We start from the raw sequence: 6,737 nt of genomic DNA on the forward strand, positions 1-6,737 counted from the left end.
AAAAGCTAGGTGCAGAAGATAGCTCTGCTCTGAGGGCAGTAAGAGCAGTGTGGGGGTCACAGCCAAGGAGCAGGCAGTGGGGGCTCGGCAGACACAAAGCTGAGAGACACCAAGAGGCTGAGGCAGCTGATAGTGTGCTTGCATGAAGCCCTGGGCTAGATCTCCAGGACCAACCAAGGTAGGCGTGGCAGTGCACACCGGCAACCCCGGTACTCAGGGGGCAGAGGCAGAGGGCTCAGAAATTCAAAGTCATTCTCGGCTACATAGTTCAAGGTTAGCCTGGGATAGATGAGACTCTCTCAAAAATTAAAAAGAAAGGCAACAGCTGGAGACAGAGAAGGGATGGGAGTGGGGAGTTGGGATTAGCCAGCCTGTCCCAAAAGCATGAGGACCTGAGTTCAGATCCACAGCACACATATAAAAAGTTTGGACCAGCAGCATGTGCCTGTACTCTGGATGCAAATTCTGGTCTCCACATGCACCCATAGACTCATGTGCATATGCCAACATGTGCACACATGAACACACAAGGTAGGAGGGAGACTCTGGCTAAACCAGCTGCTAGGGTTTGAATTTCAGGACTCAAACCCATGCAGATTAATCCACACAATGAGGTGTGGCCAGGTTGAACTGCCAGGAGGTGCTCTGTCTTCTCAAATGGATTAATCTGTGGATTAGCGGATTAAGGGATTTGTGAGGAATGCTTTGTAATGAAGGAAAGCTTGCTGCCTCTCACCAAGTCCTCCACGGAACCGCCCAGCAGAAAGACCCCTGCCAGGGGCCCAGGAGACGCTAGCACCATGCTCCAGGCGTGTAAACTAAATTCATTCTTCCTCAGCTCTCCCATCTGTGGTACACAGTTACGGCGAGAGAAAGTGACCTGCGGTGTTCTTGCGGAGGGGAGGGCAGGCCAGGGTGACCAGACAGCACAGGCGTGGGGTAGGGATGAGGAACGTGGCCTCTCCTAACTGAGCCAGGCAGCTGATTTAACTCTCCTAAGGTACGGATCGGATCGTCTGTTTCCACTGCCTCCTGCCGCCCTCCATGTTCAACTCCGAATGTTAGAGGCTGCTTCTCCCCTCCACCTTCTCTTCCCTGGTACTTGAGTGTCACCGGGAAGCCTCTCCTTTGTGATTTGAGACATTTCTCTGTGAGGAGTGTGCTCAGGGACATCCCAGATTGGAATTCTTGTCACCAGGGCACTTACTCTCCTATCCTTGATCTTCCTCCCGACATGTTCTCAGCTCACTACCGGAGCTCACTCTGCTCTTGGCTAGCTGTGCTAGGTCTGTCTCTAACCAGGGCTTTCTCTGTCTCTAACCACTAGTCTCTCCCCCCACCCCCTAGGAGCTGCCTGCGCTGTCTCTGTCCTGCTGTTGAAGTCCCCTCCTGGGTACTGTGCCCTCCTGGGTCTCTAAGGTGTTGGATTCCTCCTTCTAGCAGAGTTCCTGTTTGTGACCCTCACCCTCTCTCTAAAGGAAGTCTTCTTTCCTGCTGGCTCCTTTCTCAGCTGGCTCCTGGCTCTAATGTTAACCACTAATCGAGTACTCACCCGCCTTCTCTAATCTCTTCCTCCTTTAGTCTCGCCGCTGTCTTGCTGCAATTGGCTTGGCCTCAGTACATCTCAGAGGCCAAAAACGGCACACTACATCTCCAAATTCTCACAGACTGTAACAACTTCTGTGCAAACAAATGATCCCAAAACCCCTAAATCTTACCTGCTCTCCACTCTCAAAAATCTCATCTCCAAGCCTTCTTTGCTTGCTGATTGTTACATCCAGCTCTACAGAGATTCAAATGTCTTTGGGGGTGTAGATAGCATTAAATTTTTGTTTCATGTTGCCCTACTCTATAAAAAGTTGGGTTATGACCTTCCCTTTCCAGACCCTTGTTTGAAAGTTTCCTCCAAAATCTCTGTCCTGGGTCAGGTGGGCCACCTGACTCTGTGACAGGGAGAACAAACTGTAACATCACAGGGAAAAACCATGTGACTTAAAACAGCTAAAGAGTAAATTGTTCCCTACAGGGACCACAGCTGCTTGCTTCACACGCCCTTTCTTTCTTTCTGTCTGTCTTGTCTGTCTGTCTGTCTGTCTCTCTCTCTCTCTCTCTCTCTCTCTCTCTCTCTCTCTCTCTCTCTCTCTCTCTCTCTCTGAGACAGGGCTTCTCCTTTGGAGCCTATCCTGGCACTCTCTCTGTAGACCAGGCTGGCCTCAAACTCATAGAGATCCTCCTGCCTCTGCCTCCCGAGTGCTGGAACTAAAGGCGTGTGCCACCAACGCCCAGCCTCACACACCTTTTCATGGGTTTGTCTAATTCTCTAAATTTTCTCTTCTCTTAAAATTCTAAAACTTTTGCTAAAATAAGCTTTATCTCAAGATTTGCAAGACTATTGTGTAAATTCTCTTTATATCAGGATTTGTAAATTGACTGGGTGAGGTTTTTTAAAAACCTGTAAAATCTCAGTTGGGTGGTGGTGGTGCACACCTTTAATCCCAGCACTTGGGAGGCAGAAACAGGTGGATCTCATTAAATTCGAGGCCAGGCTGGTCTACAGAGAGAGTGCCAGGACAGCCAGGACTGTTACACAGAGAAACCCTGCCTCAAAAAACAAACAAACAAACAAACAAACCCAAAAAACAAAAAAACCCTGTATAATCTGTAACAAAAAAGTCAGTTTAAGACTTGTAATAAAAAGTGTTGATAGTTTTTTATCTATACATAGGTAATCTTAATTTTCTATAGCCATGTATCTTGGATTCAATTCTTATTTATGGAAAATAGAAAAACAAATATGATTAAAGTTTGTAAATTCCTAAGGTTATAAACATCTACTCAGGTTAACAGAAACTGACTTAGATTGTATGTCTAACCACCTATATGCCTTTGCTAACTGTTTTCAATGCCAGGCTTCTAGATAATTTTAGGTAAGGAACAATGTATGTTTGATAAATAAGATATGTTTGATAAGCCAGGCGGTGGTGGCACACACCTTTAATCCCAGCACTTGGGAGGCAGACGCAGGCAGATCTCTGTGAGTTGGAGGCCAGGCTGGACCGACAGCCTCCAAAACAATACAGAGAAACCCTGTCTCGAAAAACCAAAAAAAAAAAAAAAAAGAGAGAGATATGTTTGATAAATAAGGTCTATAAATTCCTAAGGTCTATTCAGGCTAGCAGAAACTGACTTGAAGATGTATGTATAGCCTCTTTGTCTTTGCTAACTTTGTTAAGGTTAAGCTATTTGGGTAAACTGAGTCATACAAGAAACTAATACTCTGTAATGGTGCATTAGGAAAGAATCAGGAAAGTTAAGGTTCCCAGTCTCTAGATGGACTGTATTTATGGTTTAAGCTTCATCTTGATACTAAAGGATCTTCAACTCAGATTTTTAAAGCTCTAACAGGAATAAAACTGTAAAATCCTGGCCGGGTAGTGGTGGCACACGCCTTCAGTCCCAGCACTCAGGAGGCAGAGGCAGGCGGATCTCTGTGAGTTCAAGACCAACGTGGTCTATAAGAGCTAGTTCCAGGACAGGCTCCAAAGCTACATAGAGAAACCCTGCCTTGAAAAAGAAAAAGAAAAAAGAAAAAAGAAAGAAAAAAAAAAGCTACCAACTTGATGTAAACTGTTATCATGCAAGTTAATGGTCAGTCACCTTATAAATGATCAAGTTCTTTAACTTTGCCCAGAACTATGCTTGTAGGCCAAAAGTACAAATGTAATTCATTTACAGGGTCAAACTTCAACTTCTATATATGCTGTCAGGGTTAAGCCTGAAGAAGATAACTAAAAAGAAAAGTTTGTTTAAAACCAGGTATGCTTAATAGATTAGATTTTGTCTTTCAAACCCCTCAGAGAGGTATGATGAATGTGGCATTTAAAGTGTTCACTGAAGGCTGTTTCCCTGAGAGACAAACATACCACCTTCTGGTAGCAGCAGCTGAGGCTGTCATCAAAGGTGGGAAGTAATGGACTCCACCTGGAGTTTACTTCAGTCGTGGTGATGCTGACCACTGGGCAAAGACCTGCCTCATGCCTCATCTGCCGCAAGGGTCCTGCCCAAATTGTGGACACATTTGGTTTACTGCCCTGTTCTGTCAATGTTCCCACGTTCCTCCTCCAGAGAAAACTCTCTCAGACCTGGGTCTGGCGGCTGAAGGCTCATGCTGCTCTGTGTGTGAGCAGAAGGCTTAATGCTGTCCCTTGTGACAACTGTGACAGGCAAAAACTGATGACATGTGTCCCCAGGGCCATCAAGATCACAATGGAGGATCCCAGGCTGGCTGTCCAGGTGGAGGGCAAGTCTCTGTCACCTTAAAGACACAGAGGCCATTGGATCCTCCTCACATCTCTATGATGGTGCTCGAGGTGAGCTGTAGCTTTGTCAGTCTAGCAGAGGCAAGCAGGCCTTAGCCAGACAGCTTCTCTCCCAGAGGCTGCATTGCCTAGTCCATTTCACACGTAAAATTCAGGCCTTACTTTTTCTAGAGCTATTACTAGGTCTCCTTCTGAGAAAGGCAGACTCACTGACAGGGTTACCTTGCTGACAGGCTTCACACTGAAAAAGAGAAGCACAAAATGAGTTTCATGTAAAGACAAATTCAAGCTATTATGCTATTACTAAAAAAATGTTTTTGCTATTCCTTTATTTAAAGGAACTTGCTTTCCAATGAGTGCTCTCAATAACCAACTACCTATGTCTTTGTGGCAAATGACTGAACAGACGAAAAGGTATAAAGTTTATTTGAGAGCCTCAGGAAGTGATTAAAAGTATATGAAAAAAAAGAGAGAGACTTAAAGATGATACTTGCCCCCAGCAATTGGCAGGCAGAGGCAGGCAGATGTCTGTGAGTTTGAGTCCAGCCTGATCTACAAGAGCTAATTCCAGGGCTACACCGGGAAACCCTGTCTCGAAAAACAAACAAAAAGATGATACATGCTATTAAGACTCCAAAAGTTCAGAGTTCAACATAGTTCTGAAAAGTTATTAACCCAACCTTGGTAAAGCTCTGGCTGCTATTATCATAATCACAGGTTCAAATTTTTAAATTTCCTCTGGTTGTTTTCTAAATTTAGACTTAGAAGTCCTTCCCCTGGTGCTGAAAGCATATACGCAGTCCTTATAACCCTGCCACTCTCCCTAAGTGCACGCTGTCTGTCTCACCCTCCTCTGCTCCTCTCACTACATTCTATCTATTCTCCCATATTTTCTCCTGGTAGCCCTGGCCAGGTCCAATCTACTGGCCATGTCCAGTCTTCTGTCTCTGCTTCACTCTTCCAGATGCCTTTGGCTGTTCTCCCTCAAATCTACAATAAAAACCCTCCCTTTAACCATACCGTGGGGGTGCTCATAGTGCCAGTTTGTACACCCACAAACCAGCAGAGGTAAATGACTGTTGTCTCCTGCATGCACGCACATGTGGGTGCTGAGACTCAAACGTACAGCCTTGAGTAGACTCACAAGTGCTCTCCCCGGGGCACCATCAGAGCAGAGCAGGCTGAAGTGAGGGTACCACAGGATAACCGGGGGAAGTGTTCTGCAGCACCCGCAGGATCCACAAGGGGCATTGCTGTATTCGTGGCCCAGCCAGTGTATCTGGAGTGAGGGAACCAGCAACGGGTGTGAGGTCAGAAAGTGATGGCAGATCATGTAGGGGTGTGCAGGCCAGGCAATTGTGAATTCAAAGTTTGAGGGACATGGTCTTGGGGTGAGGGTAGGCTTATGGTGATCTGGTCTGGTTTACCAACTCTCCAAATAAACAAAAGAACTGAAAACTGAGTCTGAAAGAAAGATAGGCACACTAGTGTTCACCGCAGCCACAGCAGCACATACAGTAAGAGAGGCTGGGGCCATTCACAGGGAACCAGTGGATGAAGGCAGCTCATCCAAATGACAGAATATTTCAGCCTTAAAAGAGAAGCAGAGAGCCGAGGATGTGGCTCATCAATAGACGGTCTGCCTAGTGAGACCCTGGTTTTGATCCCTAGCAATACATAAACTGGATGTGACAGTGTGTGCCTGTAATTGTAGCACTTGGAAGGTGGACACAGGAGGATCAGTAGTTCAGGCTCATCTTCAATTCAGGGTTTCCTGGACTTCAGGAAACCCAGTCTCAATAAAATAGAAAGTGGGGGGAGCTTGCCTAGCTGTGTAGGCACATAGTGAGGGTGGTACCAGCTGCTTTGTAGATGGAAGCAGGAGTCTCTTGAACACACAAACTGGAGACCAGCCTGGGCAAGGCAATAAGACCGCCATCTCAAAAACAAACTAAAAACCAAACAGTAGGGTCCCTAGTAACTTGTGACTATCATCCCAGCTATTTGGGAAACTGAGGCAGGATTTGAATGCATGACTAGTCAACCACATAGTGTAACAATGTCTTCAACTCATCTGGGTGGTGGTAATACATGCCTTTAATCCCAGCACTTGGGAAGCAGGGGCAGGTGGATCTCTGTGAGTTGGAAGCAAACCTGGTCTACAAAGTTAGTTCCAGGACAGCTAGGGCTGTTACACAGAGAAACCCTGTTTCAAAACAAACACAAACACAAAACCATGTCTTCAAAAGTAAAAAGAGGCCGAGACCAGAGGTACAGCTCAGGGTTAGAGCACTTGCTGCTCTTGCAGAGAACCTAGGTCCGGTTCCTGGTGCCCACATGGTTTACAACTGTAAATTCCACTCCAGGGGGATCCAGTGCCCTCTTCTGCTTTCTGTGGGCACCAGGGACACATATGGT

The sequence above is a fragment of the Mesocricetus auratus genome, unplaced genomic scaffold (genome assembly GCF_017639785.1).
Source record: "Mesocricetus auratus isolate SY011 unplaced genomic scaffold, BCM_Maur_2.0 Super-Scaffold_100013, whole genome shotgun sequence".
Classification (NCBI taxonomy): Eukaryota; Metazoa; Chordata; class Mammalia; order Rodentia; family Cricetidae; genus Mesocricetus; species Mesocricetus auratus.